Below are 19,917 nucleotides of genomic sequence, written 5' to 3'. Positions count from 1 at the left end.
CCAAAGGTGCATCCCAGCAATTTGGCCTTGAAATTGTCACGCAAAGGCTGCAGCCTAAGCCAAGAATATTTTCTCAGAACAGGCCCAGAGATAGCTGCCCTAGCAGAGGCATCAACAGCATCATAACTGCACTTAGAGTGCCTCATCACTTGTGCAGTAGAATTGAAGAAATCTGGAATGTCTGCCAATATTTTCAATGCATCTGCCAGAAGGGCCAGAGGGTACTTTGCCACATGGGTCTGATAGTTTATTGCACGGAAGGCCAAGGTAGCCAAAGTATAGACCTTCATGCCCAACTTTTCCACGACCTTACTTTCCTTATCAAAGGGTAGCAAGGAAGTGTATGGGTAGACGTTTTAAAGCCTTATCCATGGAGACAAACGGTAGCTAGATCAGCAGCAGGACCAGGACCCTTGAATAGGAATTTGGAGTCCTCAGGAACTTTATAGGACCTGTCAGGACACTTGGGGGCAGGAGGCTGAGAATCTGGACATTTGGAGACAGCAGAGAAAACACGCAGAAAGGCAGACAGGATAGGAGGGATAGCAAGAGGAGAAAGGGAGTCCATCTGCAAGAGTTCATAATACCTCTTCTGAATCTCTGAGACTTGGGAGGAGTACCACTTAAAAATATTCTTTCATCTTAATAACAGTCTCTACCAAGACATATCCTCACCAGGGAAATTTGTACCATTAAATTCTTCTACTGGGGGAGGCATACCTTAAGGGGGAGGCCAAATGAGTGGACTAGGCTAGAGACTCCTCTCCTGAAGAATCCTCTTCCTCTGAGGAAGTGTCCACAGATATCCATTTAAAATATGTGGTAAGTAACACTGTCTGCAAAGGAACAGAAAAAGGAGGGGGGGGTTGGTTAAGGGCCATAAAGGCATTGAAGAGACTGCGAGAAAAGGCTTCCCAGTCAGGGGCCTGCTGAGGGGTAGCAGGAGACATGCTTAGTCTTTGCCTTTTTCTTTTTAAGGGCTTCCATGTGATGGAATGTGGACGGACTGGACATCGGCCTACATTCAACGACATCCAAATGAACATCTTCATGCACCATGATCTGTGTGATGCCACAAGGGCCCTCAGATATAATAAGCCTGGGTTCCCCCCTTGTCACCCTGATCGGATGCCTGCCCTTCCCTCATGGACGTGCCAGCGGACTCCTTCGGATCCTCCATTCTGGTACCTGCCGAAGCTACATCAATCATCTCCGGCACAGTCTCCAGGCCTACACCAGCCTCAGGAGCAACAACAGGAAGAGAGGATACAGCTGAAGGTTCAGGCTGCAACTTTTTGGCCTTCTTTGATGCAGGCTCATTCGAATGGCTTGACGTCACATCCATTTCATGTGCTAAACTTTTGAGTTGGTGGTTTTCTAAACATAACTTAAGGGAAGCAAACAGACTCCTGAGGGTCTTAGGGACAAAGGATTTACAAATAGGGAACTTGGTGTGGTTTTGGTTTGGGCCTAAGCAAAAGAGACAAAGTTCATGGGTGTCTTTATGTGGAGTCTGCCTTCCACACTGACACTTACCCTTCCTAGCTGACATCAACCCAGCAACAAGCAACAGCAAAAATTTTTAATAAGAAAAAAAACCCAAAGTGGACTTATCTGAAACTGGAACAAAGCAAATCTGGCAAGCAAATGTCTGGAGCAAGTGGCAGAAAAGTTCAGAGGTAGGTGCATGCTGGCATCCACTTTATGACAGAGGTCTTCTTATGGGCCAATGTGTAATGTGTTGCGGCATAGCATGTGCCTTGCAGTAGCATGAAGGCTTTTGGATACTGGCCGGACATACGAGTTAGCCGGAGGTGGACTCCCTTACTGATGAATACTGCAGCATATGAACAGAAGGGCATGATACATTTTGGATATATGCTGCAGTACTTACCGTGAAGAAAAGTAATATACCCACCCTAAAGGAAACTCAGCAGTGATACAATCGACACATTATTTATTTACTGACATTTGTTGACCGGGAAAGTCCACTGGCTCAGAAATCCATTTTCAGTGGAGGCCCAGGGAAAAAAGCTCCACAATTAATACAAAGGAAAAGTCAAACTTAACAAAATTGATAAATGCAATATAAAAGTTTTTCAAGAGTTATATAACATAAATAAAGACTTGGTAATTGAGTATATATAAACAGTCACATACAAGTATATACTGTACAGTACACGAGGACATTATAAATCTAGGCAATGCATAATACAAGGCAGTACTTACAGAGCCAATAATGGAATTTTTGGCTACATTATAATCACAGAGTGCAGATGGGAGAAAATGCACAACTGTAAGAGATGGGAATATACAGTGGGGAAGTTTCTCTGCTAAATAACTACAAAACCACACATTTTACTACTCATACATAAATAAGTCATGTTACTCCCAACAGTGAGAGCTCTAATAACTATTTCAGGGAAATAAAACAGGGCAGCTAATTATGCATTCTGCTCTAAGGAAAACACATGTAGCTCAGTACTTAATTTCACTACATTGCACTAAACCCCCCCGGTATAGATATGGCACATTTACATGAGTCCCATTAGACAGATGAGCCATTTAAGATAGTGTGGGGGAAAAACAAAAAAAAAAGACAGCTTTGAATGGCTGGAGAACAACTCCCCCAAACCACCATGGAAGATGATTTGTTATGTAACCCCTTACTCAATATAAGTCAGTCTGAGGTCACAGAGTTTGAGTACATTAACTTAAACTGCCTATTGTTTTACCAAGAATTGTGAAAGCATACAGTGACCCTCTGAACAGAGAGCTTTTGGCACGGTATGTTTTTAGTGACAAAACGTATCTTTTTTAAGGAGAAATACGTAATAATTCTGGTTTACAATCAAAATGTCGAGGTGACGTTCTGTGACAGTGGGAAGGTCGAACACGGAGCAGCAAACAAGCAAAAAGTACAGTTGTGTACACTTACCATAAATGTAGATGTTCGAGTGTATTCACTGTTGCAGTCATTACATTTGGGTAATCTGCTGGCAGGTTGCCCTCAGTCGGCCTGAATTCCAAAGTCTTGGGTCCTGCGTCGGTTGCTGTCTCCTCTTCCATGACGTCAGGGGTATAAAACAAGCAGCAGACGCCATTTTCTTTAGTTTTTCTTGCCCCCGATGTCAGGTGCCCCCAAAAAGGTAGCAAAAAAAAATATATATATATATAAACTATATATACATGCAGCAATACAAATTTTACCTTCATCTACAAGCAAATACACCACAAAGGTTGTAGAAGATAGTGAAGGAAAGATAAACTCCAGAATAAAAGGGGGATGGCGGGCGGGTAACCTGGACTGCAACAGTGAATACACTAACATCTACATTTATGGTAAGTGTGCACAACTGTACTATGTTCTTCGTGTTTCAATGCTGCAGTCATTACATTTGGGTAGAATCCCAAAGCTATGGATGGGAGGCTGGAGCTAAACAGCATTAGGGGCGGCTATAAGGCCCTGCAGAACTGCAGTGGCAAAGCCTGCCCTGGACTTAGAGTAGAGAGGCAAATGATAATGCTTTGTAAAGGTGTGAACAGAACTCCAAGTAGCAGCCTCAAGAATGTCTTTGGTTGGTACTCCTCTGAGAAAGGCTGCTGATGTAGCTGCAGCTCTGGTGGAATGAGACCTAATGCCCTTGGTCACAGGTTTACCATGGTGTAAGTAGCAGAAACGAATGCAGTGGCCTATACACTTTGAAATAGTCTGCTTTGAAATAGCCTTTCCTTCTGATCCTGTAGCATATGTCACTAGTAATTGCTCAGTTTTTCTCAGAGCTTTAGTCCTGCTCAAGTAGAATCTTAGCTGTCTGTGTATATCCAAGGAATGCAGAATTCTCTCCCCCTTGTTCTGCGGATTTGGATAAAAAGGTTGGCAGATGAATAATTTTGTTAAGAGCCACACTGGAAACCACCTTAGGCATAAATGAAGGATTGGTCCTCTGAGACACCCTGTCTGGGTAAAATATGATAAAAGGCTCCAAAGCCATGAGGGCCTGTAGCTCTGAGACTCTTCTTGCTGAAGTAATTGCTAGGAGGAGAGCTGTTTTCCATGATAAGAACTTTAGATCTGCAATAGCAGCTGGTTCAAATGGAGGCAGGGTGAGCTTTTCAAACACATAATTGAGGTCTCATGCAGGTATTGGTGATCTTCTGGGAGGCCTTAAATTTTTGGCTCCTCTAAGATACTGCTTTAGTAAAGGATGAGAAAAGATTGGTGGCTCTGTACTGTAATGAGCCGAAATGGCAGGCATGGATTTTTATTGATGAGAAAGATAGGCCTTTGTCAAGCATCTCAGTCAAGTATTGTAATATCTGAGGAATATTTGGTTCTGCTGTATCAGTTCCTTGTGCTTGATTCCAAGCACAGAATCTCTTCCATTTATCGGCATAAGATTTTCTAGTACTAGGCCTTCTGGCTTCCAAAATGACATCCATCACAGCTTTACTGAGAGGTGTTGTTTGCATAACTACATGATCAGCCATGCTGCCAGGTTCAGTGTTTGGAGCTGATTGTGCAGGATCTGATTGTTTCGCTGGGATAGTAATTGAGGTCTTTGAGGTAAGGTCCAAGCTGGGTAATGAGACAAGTTCCTTAGGATTGGGTACCAATATTGGTGTGGCCAGTCCAGGGCAATTAGTATCATCTTTGGTTTCTTTTGTCTGACTTTTAGTAGGACCTTGGGAAGAAGAGGCAGACGAGGAAAGGCATAAACTGATAGGTTTTTCCAACTGAAGGATAGGGCGTCCACTTTCCAAGCTTGTCTGTGATAAGTCCTTGTGCAGAATCTTTTCAATTGATAATTCTGAGGAGAGGCAAATAGATCTATGTCGGGCTCCCCCATTTCTTTATTATCATGCTGAAGACTTGCGGATCTAGTTTCCACTCATGAGGGTCCATAAGGTTTCTGCTTAAATCATCTGTCAGAGTATTTTGCTTTCCTGGCAGGAATTGAGCTTGTAGATGTACTTGGTAAGTCAAAGCTGTGTCCCACAGTGCCATGGCTAGTCTGCAAAGGGGGTATGAATGCATGCCCCCATGCTTGTTTATATACCACATAACCATGGTGTTGTCCGTCTTTATCAGTAGTTGTCCTGGATGAAGCAAGTCCTTAAAGGCTGTCAGGGCATTTTGAATAGCTAACATCTCTTTTTGGTTGATATGTAGATGCATTTGTTTTGGGGTCCATATGCCCTGAATGCATCTTCCCAAGTGGGCCCCCCTGCATTTTTTGTGTACTCCAGTAGTCGGATTGCTATCCGACGACATTTCAGGGTAGTTAAATCTGTTTCCAAAATATTCCGAGACAAAAATATACCGACGCTTAATAGTGCATTGGTTAAATCTAGCACAAAACCGACAGCCAGGCATGTTGTGATCAAGGCCTAGGCAAGGAATACAGTACAAATGGAAATCCCTATGAGATATTTGCTTCCCAGAAGTAATACGATTATTAACTTTTTCTGACATCGGTATGGAGCAAGAAAAATGTTTCCCCAACGGGGTACTTAGCTTTAGTGAAGACTTCGGTTCTGAAACTCAAACTCGAAAATTTCAGGAGTCGGATAACCGGCACTTGCGAACTGCTTCTGCTTCTGCTTCAGGCACCGCACGGCAAGAAAGACTAAAGAAAATGGCGTTGGCTGCTTGTTTTATACCCCTGATGACCTGACGTCATGGAAGAGGAGACAGCAACCGACACAGGACCCAAGACTTTGGAATTCAGGCCGACTGAGGGCAACCTGCCAGCAGATTACCCAAATGTAATGACTGCAACAGTGAAACACGAAGAACATCTGCAAACACAGTTTCTCTCAACTGTGAAACAGTGATACGTAGCTTGTGTTTACAGTTTTGGACTGCCAGTGTTTTGAAGTGCATTGCACTACAGTGGGGATCGGGAAAATTACCCCTTTCCTCACTGTAGTGCAATCTTGGCATTAGAACATATAAGTAGCAGGGGGTGTGGGGGAGGCACAACCTCCCATGTGGGGGATGCAGGGGGGCAAGTAGGACATTTTCTGCCTGATAGTGTATGTTTTTTTCTAGATGGTGAGAGGTGGAATGTCGATTCTTTCCTTTGAAGGAATTTACATTCTGAGCAGTCGGCTGGATGGTTTTTCGTTGTTTCGGATCGGGGATGTGCATAGTCGAGGTAAGTCACCTCGACATTTTGATAGTAAACCAATAATTCTACTTGAAGTAATAAAAACTCAACACCACTATATTTTGGTTAGCTGTTGTGCTTCTGAGCCAGAAAACTCATATACTCCCCACTATTAAAACAAAGTATAATTTAACATTCCATGTTTTCACTCTTAGTTCTTGTAAAATACTGCTTTTAAAATACCTACATGTAAAGAGCATAAGCCATTCCCTGCGACAGCTTATAGCAATACTTTGCAAGAATTACAACAGCATGCTCTGACACATGCAACTATAACTGTCATTTTACCACTATGGATGCTTATTTTATCCTCCTCCTTCCATTGCTTCATCCTTTCTGGCCATCACAGTACCTCCATCCATCTCTGGCTCTACCTGATCCTTTTTCCTTCACTGGACTTTTTCTTTGAGTGAGCTGAGACCAGCATGAATCTTAAGGTTGTGGGGGGAGGGGGGATTCTGGCAACTGCTTCTGCTGCATGAGGGCAGGCCATGTTATGACCCACCCCTGTTTTTCCACTCCTTTCCCTGTATTCATCGACGTTTGAATGATATTCCCTTAAGCAGACCATGACTCCCCTCAGGGAGGGTCTTTGATGAACACCCAATCCCTCCCTGCCAGTGGCTAAGGCAACTAAGAAACTAATCAAACCAAAGTCAGCTGGGCAGTACCTAGGGCTTTATCCCTCTGTGCTATGGTGTTGGACCCAGCTCAGTATTGAATTTGACCCCAAATACTCTGTACTACACATACCCCAGTACACTGGAGTTTTGGCCATGACTTCATCAAAAAAAGTCCTATATTCTAGAGATGTATACAGCTTTTACTACTGATGTAATGAGAATTTAATACAAATACATATTCTAGACATCTGCTGCATTTCTCAACCTACAGAAATGGAAGGGCAATGCAATTTAACTTTGTGCCTGAGGATTTTAAGGGCCATGAAAGGCTACTGGAAGAGGCCTATCAACATGTGGTTTTACCTATGAAACAGTTTGATATTTTCTAGTTAAATGTTTTGAAAAATAAATCTAATACATTATAAACTGTAATAAGATTCTGTGCTTAGATACAGAAGTAATGAAACTGCCACATACTGAATTTCAGACTGCCATTTCACAATTAAGCAATAAACTTGTGTTTACAGTTATTCTAAAAGTGTATTAATTCTGGTTTAAGCACTTGGGCTTCAGGCCAGTTATTTTACATTAAGAGGGTTTGTGGTCTGCACTCTTGTGGGAGGAGAGGCTGGACTCTGCCCTTCTGAGCTGGGAATTTCTGGTTAAAGGCTTATAGTGCCTGTATATTTGAACTGCTTCTTACTGAAATTGGTACACTTGTTTGCTGCAGCATAGACTAGATCCAGGCCGGCTGAATCTAGCTTTGTTTGTATAACTTGAGCACTAATCCAGGCATTCTTTAAAATATTCAATTGTATTTATTACTGCTTGGTAGTAACTTGATTAAAGTGTAGCTATCATTCTAAGTCTTTTGGATTAAGCACTTGGGCTTCAGACCAGTTGTTTTACATTAGGAAGGTTTGTGGCCTGCACTGTGGTGGCAGGACAGGTAGCTCACATCCTTCTAAGTTGGGAACTGCTGATTGAGGGCTCAGTGTCTGTTATTCTAAAAGTGGATTAGTTCTGGTTTAAGCACTTGGGCTTCAGGCCAGTTATTTTACATTAAGAAGGTTCATGGTATGCACTCTTGTGGGAGGAGAGGCTGGACTCTGCCCTTCTGAGCTGGGAATTTCTGGTTAAAGGCTTATAGTGCCTGCATATTTGAACTGTTTCTTACTGAAATTGGTACACCTTGTTTGCTGTAGCATAGACTAGATCCAGGCCTGCTGAATCTAGCTTTGTTTGTATGCTTGTTGTTTGTTTGCTTGTTATTTCCCTGAAATGCTAATTCCACCTAAAACGCGGCTTTTCAGCGCTTCTGTGGATCCCTATTGATATCTGCATTGCTTACTGTACTTATTTGCTTGTTTCACTTGAAAGAAAGTTACTGTCTGTCGTTTTTGCATTTAAGTTACCTGTAATACATTGCATTTAAGTTACCTGGCACTTGCTCACTAAAGCAATTATATAAGTCAGCACTAAAAAATTAAAAGCACTACACCCTCACAAACTCTCCTTGAGTACCTTGTTCCCCACTGGCCCTTTTTTTTCAATTATAAAGGAAATCCCAATACTATTCTAGCATGTCCAAAGGTCAGTTGTCAATCTCCTCTCCAGTCCAGCTGGTGAATCTGGGAATCTTGAGGCAATGTTACAACTGCCTCATGTACACAGACAACCCTCTCCTCCTCCCAACAAATTCCAACACATGTGAGAGATGCAACCATATAGCCAAACTGGAGGCTAAGCTCTCTCAACTTAGTACTGGCGTAACCAGTCAGGAGGAGAAGGAAACCACACTCACTACAATTCCAGTCTCACATAGACCTACCACGACAGCAAACCAAACACATAAACACACAAAAACATACTTCGAAGCTCTAAATAAAAATCTGCCTAAGCAGCAGAGACCTCCAAAGCAGACACCCAAGCAACCGCTACCCCAAAACAAAACACGTGCAACACATAGCTCACAAAGCCAGTGTGCCGAACAGTCACAGCCCTTAAGGCTAAACAACACACCTGATACCCTTGTAATAGGTGACTCTATCGTCAGGCACACTGACGTCCCGCTCACCAGGCTGAACAAGGAGAAGGTCACGGTGAGCTGCCTGTCGGGCAGCTAGGATCCGCCACATAACACAAGCACTCAGGTCACTCCAAGGCAAATACAAATATGACTCTGTCATTGTCCATGCTGGTGTGAATGACCTGAGACGTACCTCCCTGGACTACATGAAAAGAGACATAGAGGAGCTCTCTGAGCATGTAGCCCAGGCCGGTATGACCCTGACCTTGAGTAGCATCTTACCCTCACCAAGAATGATACCACAATATGAAGACAAGATGATCAATTTCAACAATTGGCTTAAGTATTGGTGTCATTCAAAGGGGATCCAATGCCTGTCAGCCTGGGATGAGATGCTCGACAAGAAACGATGCTTGGCTAGGGACGGCTTGCACCTGTCACCCCTGGGCTTTCGGATATTGGCAAAGGCTCTTGCTTTCCCCATAGTGCCTTTTTTAGGCAAGGCTCAAAAGACAAACCCACCTCCATAGGTATCACAAGGGATAAGAAACTAAGAACAATGCTACTCAATGCCAGAAGTCTAAACCTCAACATGCACGCACTCGAAACTCTCCTTGGCATGGAGAACATCGATATCTGTGCAGTAACAGAAACCTGGTTCAAGGCTCCCAAGAGCACCCCAGCACTACCAGGTTATACCTCATACCATGCTTTTCGGATCCAAAACTTGGACCGAACCACAAAAGGAGGGGGAGTATCAATATTCGTCAAAGATACCCACACCTCCAGGTTGGTGGCACAGCACGAAGCATCAGAGACTATCCATGTGCAACTAACAGTGGGTAAAACTGCCTTCCAGTTTATAGCCTGCTACAGACCACCCTCCCAAACCCAGGAACCCACTCAGCCTTCCTGAGAACACTGGAAAATATGAAGGTCTCTCCAAACACCATTATATTGGGGAACTTCAACTACCCAAACATAGACTGGGAGCATTACTCTAGCTCCAACACCCTAGCCCAAAGGTTCCTAGAATTTATAAACTCAAATGCTATGGAACAACTTGTTACCACTCCCACAAGAGGGGAAAACATACTGGACCTGATCATCACCAACATGGGGACTCTATGCTCCAGACTAGAAGTGTATCCCTCACTCGTAAGATCAGATCATAAACTAATCTCACTGGATATTCACATCCCGACCCCACCACCTGCCCAGAAAACCACAGTGAAAAACTTCTCTAAAGCAAATTTCACACTTCTCAAAACCAAGGTGGAATCCTTCAAAGCCCCTGAGCCTGTGGAAAATACGGCCCAGACCGCAGAATCCTTTATAAACGCATTCTATGAACACCTTCAGGAATGCATGGATCATGCAATCCCAAATAAAACCAAGACCCAATCCTCCAAAGGCAGACGTCCTGTCTGGTGGACCCCAGCCATAAACAAACTATACAATAGAAGGAGGAAGCTACTACATGATAGAGCAAAATCCCAAAAAGGGAAGGCATCTCTGATCAGTATTAGCAAAAAACTACGGGCACTCATAAAATCATCTAAGGCCAGCTTCGAGAGAAAAATTGTACAGGACACTAAGGATAATCACAAGGCTTTCTTTAGTTATGTTAGGAACCTGGGTGGGAATTCCCAGATATGCTCAGAATTAGTCCAAAATGACAAAAAATACATTGAACCCACAGACATTGCCAACATCCTAGCTGACAGGTTCAGCGCAAACTTCTCCACCCACCTCCCCACCAAAAGGACAAATATCTATCCCAGCAGAGTGCTGCCCCCCTGACATCTCAGATGCTCAGGTAAGAGCCGCCCTCTCCAAAGCAAAAAAAACAGCATCAATGGGACGAGACGGTGTCCCGGGCTGCATCCTACATGAACTCCAAGAAGAGCTAAACCCAAACATAAAACTACTGTTCAATCTCAGCCTTACTACAGGATATGTACCCAAAGAGTGGCGTACAGCAACAGTGGTCCCTCTCCACAAAGGTGGTGCCTCAACGGATCCTGGAAACTATCGCCCCATAAGCCTGACTAGCTTGGTCTGCAAATCTATGGAAAGGATCATTATGGACCTCATAAATAAAGATATTGGGGATATACAGACAATGGATCCTACCAAGTTCGGCTTTGTTAAGGGCAGATCCTGCCTCTTAAACCTGGTTGATTTCTTTGAAACAGTCACCAAGGCCATTGACGAGGGGAAGGTGGTCCACACAGCCTACATGGACCTCGCAAAAGCCTTCGATACAATACCCCACTCGGGCATTATAGGTAAGCTCACCAGCTTAAATATAAACCCCTATGTCACTAGATGGGTTGCAAACTGGCTCAAGGACAGAACCCACATGGTTAGAATTGCTGGAGCCATGTCAGACTCCAAACCAGTTACAAGTGGTGTCCCACAAGGCTCAGTCCTGGGACCTCTCTTGTTTGGTATATATTTCTCGGAGGTACAGGCCAACACGGAAGGACTGTGGCTGACCAAGTTCGCAGATGACTGCAAACTGGGCACCATAATCGACTCTCCAGCCGACACAAGCATCCTCCAAAAGGGCCTCATAGAAACAGACAACTGGTGCTAGAGCCATGGCCTTAAGCTAAACACCAAAAAGTGTATAGTCATCCTCTTTGGCAAAAACAAAGTGCCCACAAATTACCACATAGGTGGTAATCCATTAAGTACAGAAGAAGTAATTAGAGACCTGGGGACCCAAGTTGATCGCAATCTCTCATTTGACAACCACGTGGCCAAAGTGGTTAGAAAAACATGCTATATAGCCCACCTAATCATGAAGGGATTCGCATCTAGATCAGGGGAGGTCATCGTGCCTCTTTAATCATTCCTCATCAGGCCCATAATTGAGTACAATGCCCCTTTTGGGATGTACCTTACCAGACATCTGCAGCAACTGGAAAGACCCCAAAAGTACCTCACCAAGAGGATCAAAGGGCTCAAACAGATGCCATATGCTGCCCGGTTAAAGAAACTCCAGCTCTACTCAGTGGCATACCGCCTGCTCAGAGGCGATCTGTGTCTGACGTATAAAGCCATGTCCAACCCAGAATTAATGGACATGCTGCACCTCAGAAAATCCAAATCCCATCGAGCTACCCGCTCGAGAGACTTGAACCTCAGCACTGAAATAAATAGGACATACTGGAGGGACAGATTCATAACCCAGAGGCTCCCTTCACTCTGGAATAAAATCCCAGTCCAGGTTAGGCAGAGTCCCTCATTGACTTTCTTCAAGAGGAATCTTGATGAGTGGATGGGAGATAGTAGGTTTACCCCGGGTATCACTTCTGTGTCACTGTTAGACAGAGGCACAGTATACTAACCTCGAAAAAGGGCATAGCAAAATTAATTTAAAATGGGTGGCCAAAGCCAAACACACTCTGGCTAGGCTTATGAATGCCCTAGGGCAGGTAGCCTAGTATGAACCTATGAACGACGATGTGGTGTGTATATTGAAGATTTACCCACGGTTGGTGTGGTTTAATCATGAGAACGAAGCCCGAGTGATTAAACAAAGGCAACCATGGGTAAATCTTCAATATACCACAACCACGGAGTCAGTTATTGCTATTATACAATGACATTATTTATGAAAAAAATACTTACTTTTCTTAAATACTGTCTTTCTATAACAGCGGATTACTGTTCTTTTGCCTTTTGTGGTATACTGCTTCTTTGTTTTGATGTACTGCGCATGCATATGGGACTTGCGTTCCCATGTATACATCCATGTTTTGAAACGGAAGCAACGGAGAAAAGAAAGTCTCCATTGCACCGTTTTCTCTCTCTTTTTTAAAAAATAAAAAAGGTTTTGGGACACTTTATACAAACGGAAAAAAGTCCGGGCGACTGGACCTTTTTCCATTGGTATATTGTGGGATTTACAACAGGCACGCTGGTTGGGCTGGGCCAATCAGCGTGCACGTTTTCGAATATTAATAGGGAGCCACTGTATAATTCCCAGTAATGATCTACAGTAGTTACAAGTTGCAGCTGACAAAATCTGTAGGGTTATTTTTTTCTTTCTGATGCATGAAACCTGGACTGCCTGCTTAGAGAGAAAACTCACTGAGTTCCTGCCACAGCTATACTTAATCTAGCATTCACATAGACTTGAAAAATATTTCTAATTAGCAATCTTGCTGCCTATATTTACTTTCAGAACTGCACATCACTCTCTCTACTATTTTAAATTACGTTAATAGATTTTATATAATGTAACCGCATCACTTTTTCAAACTACGTGCTATTATTTTTGCAGTATGTGTTATTTTATTACTGTCTTGTCTTTACTGCTTACTATATTATGATATTTAATTTGTGCCCATTAGTGAGGCCAGGTTGGGGATGAAAAGTGTCCTCTGACACTTACACTGAAATCAAACTGTTAAACATATTAATAAATAATAGGTTTTCTTTGTTTCTGTATGACTCTGTCAAAGGCTTGAAAAAATCACCTTCAAAGACAAATACATAAAGGCAGGATATGATTTTATGTTTTACATTTACTGAGTTGGGGAAGGTTGCCAACTTTTCAAATGGCCAAAGTTGGGTGCAGAAGGTATGGTTAAAATTATAAAATCCCCGCTTTTCTCCCCGGGCCTCCGCTGAAAATGGATATGCATCCAGTCGGACTATCCCGGTCAACAAATGTAAAATAAAATAAAAATAAATAAAAATTACAAATGTGATCAAAAGTACGATACAATCAGAATGTGGCAACGTGCAAACCCAATTAAAACTACAAATGGACACAAAGGACCCCACCCAGTTCGGGTTTGTGAAAGGCAGATCATGCCGTCTGAATCTGATCGACGACTTTGAGGCAGTCACCAAAGCCGTAGATGAGGGTAAGGTGGTTCACACAGCTTATCTTGACCTCGCCAAGGCTTTCGACACCATCCCCCATTCTGAAATTATAGCTAAACTCACTAAACTAGGTATAAATCCCTACATCACAAGATGGATTGCCTTGCCAACTGGCTCACTGACAGAACCTACACTGTAAAGGTTGCAGACTACAAATCTGACTTCAAAACCAGTGACAAGTGGAGTACCACAGGGTTCAGTCCTGGGACCTCTTCTGTTTGGTATCTACTTCTCTGAAGTACAGGCTAACACAGAAGGCCTCTGGCTAATGAAGTTCACAGATGACTGCAAACTAGGAGCCATAGTCAATCCCCAAATGATGTGGACATCCTACAGAAGGGCCTCACTGAGACAGATGTCTGGTGTCAGAGGCATGGCCTCAAGCTCAGTGCCAAAAAGTGCATTGTCATCCTCTTTGGTAAAAACTCTGTACCCATGAACTACTACATAAATGGCAGTCTACTTAATGTTGAATGTGTGATGAGACCTTGGGACCTAGGTGGACAGTGGTCTCTCCTTTGATAATCACATCGCCACAGTAGTCAGGAAATCCTTCTATGTGGAACACCTCATCACAAAAGGGTTCTCATCCAGGAAAAAAAGAGGTCATTGTTCCCCTCTACTCAGCACTCATTAGATCCATTACAGAGTACAATGCCCCTTTTGGAATGTATCTCACAAGACATCTGCAGCAGCTGGAAAGGCCACAGAAGTACCTCACAAAGAGGATTACTGGCCTCAAACAGATGCCCTACACTGACCGTCACAAACAACTCCAGCTTTACTCTGTAGCATATCACCTACTCCGAAAAGATCGCTGTCCAACACATAAAGCTATGTTAAACCCAGAGTTGTTGGACATGCTACACCTAAAGAAATCCCAATCCCTCCGAGCTACACGCTCTAGGGACCTAAACCTGGTCACCACAATAAACAGGACATGCTGGAGGGATAGATTCCTGTCCCAGAGACTTCCTATAGTCTGGAACAAGCTACCCATCTATGTCAAGCAAAGTTCCTCATTAGCACTCTTCAAGAAAAATCTTGATGAGTGGATGGGAAACAGGAAATACACCCCGGGGATCACTTCTGTGGCTCTGTTCAACAGGGGCACAGGAAATTTACTTTCTTCCCTGGCATAAGCCAGAGAACCTTATTGGCTAGGCTTAATTAGGCCCTTGGGCCGATAGCCTAGTGCCTACCGATAAACCTATAAAGTAGTCACACTAAGGATAATCACAAGGCTTTCTTTAGTTATGTTAGGAATCTGGGTGGGAATTCCCAGATATGCTCAGAATTAGTCCAAAATGACAAAAAATACACCGAACCCACAGACATTGCCAACATCCTAGCTGACAGGTTCAGCGCAATCTTCTCCACCCCCCCTCCCCACCAAAAGGGCAAATATCTATCCCAGCAGAGTGCTGCCCCCCTGACATCTCAGATGCTCAGGTAAGAGCCGCCCTCTCCAAAGCAAAAAACACAGCATCAATGGGACCAGACGGTGTCCCGGGCTGCGTCCTACATGAACTCCAAGAACAGCTAAACCCAAACATAAAACTATTGTTCAATCTCAGCCTTACTACAGGATATGTACCCAAAGAGTGGCATACAGCAACAGTGGCCCCTCTCCACAAAGGTGGTGCCTCAACGGACCCTGGAAACTATCGCCCCATAAGCCTGACTAGCTTGGTTTGCAAAGCTATGGAAAGGATCATCATGGACCTCATAAATAAAGATATTGGGGACCTACAGACACTGGATCCTACCCAGTTCGGCTTTGTTAAGGGCAGATCCTGCCTCTTAAACCTGGTTGACTTCTTTGAAACAGTCACCAAGGCCATTGACGAAGGGAAGGTGGTCCACACAGCCTACCTGGACCTCGCAAAAGCCTTCGATACAATACCCCACTCGGGCATTATAGATAAGCTCACCAGCTTAAATATAAACCCCTGTCACTAGATGGGTTGCAAACTGGCTCAAGGACAGAACCCACATGGTTAGAATTGCTGCAGCCATGTCAGACTCCAAACCAGTTACAAGTGGCGTCCCACAAAGCTCAGTCCGGGGACCTCTCTTGTTCGGTATATATTTCTCGGAAGTACAGGCCAATACAGAAGGACTGTGGCTGACCAAGTTCGCAGATGACTGCAAACTGGGCACCATAATCAACTCTCCAGCCGACACAAGCATCCTCCAAAAGGGCCTCATAGAAACAGACAACTGGTGCCAGAGCCATGGCCTCAAGCTAAATGCCAAAAAGTGCAGAGTCATCCCCTTTGGCAAAAACAAAGTGCCCACAAATTACCACATAGGTGGTAATCCATTAAGTACAGAAGAAGTAATTAGGGACCTGCGGACCCAAGTTGATAGCAATCTCTCATTTGATAACCACGTGGCCAAAGTGGTTAGAAAAACATTTTATATAGCCCACCTAATCATGAAGGGATTCACATCTAGATTAGGGGAGGTCATCGTGCCTCTTTACTCATCCCTCATCAGGCCCATAATCGAGTACAATGCCCCTTTTGGGATGTACCTTACCAAACACCTGCAGCAACTGGAAAGACCCCAAAAGTACCTCACCAAGAGGATCAAAGGGCTCAAACAGATGCCATATGCTGCCCGGTTAAAGAAACTCCAGCTCTACTCAGGGGCATACCGTCTGCTCGGAGGCGACCTGGGCCTGACGTATAAAGCCATGTCCAACCCGGAATTAAGGGACATGCTGCACCTCAAAAAATCCAAATCCCATCGAGCTACATGCTCGAGAGACTTGAACCTCAGCACTGAAATAAATAGGACATGCTGGAGGGACAGATTCATAACCCAGAGGCTCCCTTCACTCTGGAATAAAATCCCAGTCCAGGTTAGGCAGAGTCCCTCATTGACTCTCTTCAAGAGGAATCTTGATGAGTGGATGGGAGATCATAGGTTTACCCCGGGTATCACTTCTGTGTCACTGTTAGACAGAGGCACAGTATACCAACCTCGAAAAAGGGCACAGCAAAATTAATTTAAAATGGGTGGCGAAAGCCAAACATACTCTGGCTAGGCTTATAAATGCCCTAGGGCAGATAGCCTAGTATGAACCTATGAACATGCAACAATCTGGTAAGCATTGCAATAAATAAATTTCAAAAAGGGAACTTTTTTATGATCCTGGTGTCTCTTGCCAAGATTCCCCTTCAGTCTATGCATGGAATTACTTGTGTGTGTGTGTGTCAGTGGACAGTGTACACTTCCCTCTCATTACAAATCCAAATCACTTTGCTTGCAGTCTTAAGTAATGTGTGAATAAACCCTTTAAGTATATAATGTTACCAAAAATAAATAAATAAGCAAATAAATAAATCTTCTGCAGACTAGTGTGACATGAACTTGAAAACTGCCTCCATCTGCTAGGAGATTTAGTGTTAGGTGTAACAAGGTAAGTGTACACTACAGATGGCTAAATTAACGAGTTCCACCCTACAAATCTCATCACAGCAGCTGACATTACTGTGTTTGAAACATGCGCCCTTTATAACAGCGACTTTCAGGCAGATCTTCACAATGTTTATAAATGCATCTTCTTTACAATTCTATTGTGAATATTTCTATGAGGTTCAGATATTTAATATACATAGTGGAAGCTGAGATATTGTTCTCAGCAGACACTCTGAATAATGCAGAAAACAATACAACTGGTTAATTAAATAAAAACAGTTTATAAGCTAAACTATTTAAGCAAACAGTATGTGCAGTTTGTGGAATTTAAGTAAGACTGGTAATTAACAAAAGTACAAACAAAGGTGCACAAATGTCTAAATTAAAAGGTTTGAATAAAATAGAATGCAACAAACACTGTTCATGACTTAAACTTAATGTCGCAGAAAAATGTATTACTCAGTTAACCTTAGGTGGAAACTCTGAAAGTTAGAAAACAAAGCATCAGAACTTAAAGTGGCAACTATTAGTCTGCTTCTGTTTTCTTTAATAAACTTTTTATTGTTAAAACACGTACAGTGACCTGTGCTACCTATTAACAACATGACTGCAAATATTATGTTTCCTAACAGAGTTACATCATCATGGCTAACTCTCTCACCTACTTCTCCTAAAGCTATAATTTGACTGGTTGATTCATCAGCCACTCACTGTTCCTGTCAAACAAGGAGTTAAAAAACAACCAACCAACCAACCATGGTCAGGTGCTGAAATGCAGCACCTTTCAGTTAACTGAACTGATACAGGAAAAAATATCATTTTAAATGCTGATCAACACTGCAGCAGCGATATCTGGCATCCCTCTGAGTGTCTATGTAGGACGGCATGGCACACACTGGAAGTATCCCACAGGAAACAGAAAGGGTGGCAAACCCTGCATATCTGCCCCACAGGAGAAAGGAAAATGTACACATTCACAGATTTGACTGCAATGCTTATGACCTATTGCCGTAATGAGGTTTTATTGCTATAACCCATGATGACATTTTCTACTTTACATACTGATCCGAGGTGGTGCAGCAGTAGCGTTGTTGCCTCACAGCAAGAGGTTCTCCCATTCGATTCTCAGCTGGAGTGCGGGGAGTGCCTTCTGTGTGGAGTCTGCAAGTCCTCCCCGCAGTTGGGTGGGCCTTCGAAAGACATGCGTAAATGGACGTGCCTTCGTTGAAGGTTGAAGCTGGCACTCGGCGTTCGTCAAAATCTACTGCCAATCATTAGCAGACCGGAGTTCCGCTGTGGCGACCCCTAATCGGGAAAAGCCGAAAGACAACAACAACATACTCACATAAACACTATTTTTGAAGGAAGTAAGCTAACAACTTCTAACCAAGTAAAAGCTTCTTCCGTACACTTAAAAGGCATAATGCAATGTATTTGTTAAATTTTTTCCTATTACTGACATTTATTTTTAGCATTATGTTCCCATATCTGCTGGTCCCTCTCCCACTGGTGTGTTACAAGCATAAACACTGAAGAAAAAAACTAGACCAACATTGCCGTAAACATGTCTAGTGACAGTGCTGTCAGATTCACCCCCCCCCCTGCGAAATTGTGTGCAGATGCTCCACTCCTTGGAATAGTAAAAGTCTACTCTTCCTCTCCACAACTGATCCAATTTGTCTGCTTGGGGCTACACAGATTCAAGTGTTTCTCTCTAAGATGTCTACTTGTCTGCTCTGCTCTTTCACGGTCTCAGATTGACTTTTTCTAACATCAGAGAGCATGAACAGAAACATTTGTCATCATGTTTAACATTGACCAGGTGCCTGGAACCCATTTACATGCTGACTTTTTGAAGACGTGAACAGACTGGAATAGCAGACTGTCTGATGTTAACACAAACCCTGAAGTAGCAGCACAAAAGGAACAACAGCTTAAACAGAAACCTGCACAGGAGCCTTGGAAAAGGAACTTTAGGTTTTACAGGTGTAGACTTGCAAAAAGTAACGTGATTGGAGACATCCACAAAGATTTGAATGTTATTAAGTCACCAATAATGCCAATATACTAGAGTTTCATATGGACATTTTTAGTTAATTTATTTATTCTTTTAACTGGGTAAGACAACCCATTTCATGTGTACTGTCTGGTTAAGTGACTTGCTCAGAGTCGCACAGTAGGCAAATGGAAGTAGAAAGAATCACATCCTGCAGCCTTGATGGCAGCTTATTAAAAGCCTTAATCCTCTACAGCAACTGCCAGACTTTCAGTAACAACTGTTTTTTTTTTTTTTTTTGGTAAATCACCGAGGATTACATTTGATCACTAATGCCAGTCATTACGATTTCATATTTTTTTTACTATTCAAACGATGCATGTCCATGCAACACCTCCTGTTTTTATATTAGCTTTTAAAATGAACTACAGAAGTCTAGTACTAAGGGCTCTGAGCTGTTAAATCACTACCTGTAATCAAAGTACAGGGTTTAAATCCTTTCACCTCCATTTACCTACTGTGTGACTTTGACCAAGCAAGTCATGCACACAGAGCTATTGGGTCACTCCTGTAAAGGGACACTTTCTCTAGTAGGTTTATATGGTACAGAAATAGACAAAACTAAATAATAATCACATTGTGTCCCCCATTCTTTTTTGGCTTTGTCCAGAATTCTTGAGCAAAGAAGTTGAGAAGTATTTTGGTCTGTTTTTTTGGCATACTGTTGTGGACTGCAGTCACTAAATAACGACAGTTGTAGGA

At 43.1% G+C, this 19,917-nt stretch overlaps 1 protein-coding gene across 4 annotated transcripts in view; it reads right to left on the bottom strand.

The window, feature by feature from the left end:
• HTT (huntingtin) overlaps positions 1 to 19,917 on the bottom strand; it is a 4,811,037-nt gene that overhangs the window by 2,667,204 nt on the left and 2,123,916 nt on the right. The gene's annotated exons all lie outside the window — the stretch shown is intronic.

The sequence above is a fragment of the Protopterus annectens genome, chromosome 2.part1, assembly GCF_019279795.1.
Source record: "Protopterus annectens isolate FY-2018-M chromosome 2.part1, PAN1.0, whole genome shotgun sequence".
NCBI classification, from domain to species: domain Eukaryota; kingdom Metazoa; phylum Chordata; order Ceratodontiformes; family Protopteridae; genus Protopterus; species Protopterus annectens.
The sequence above is the reverse complement of the archived record's forward strand: the minus strand, read 5'-3'. Positions and strand labels throughout refer to the sequence as shown.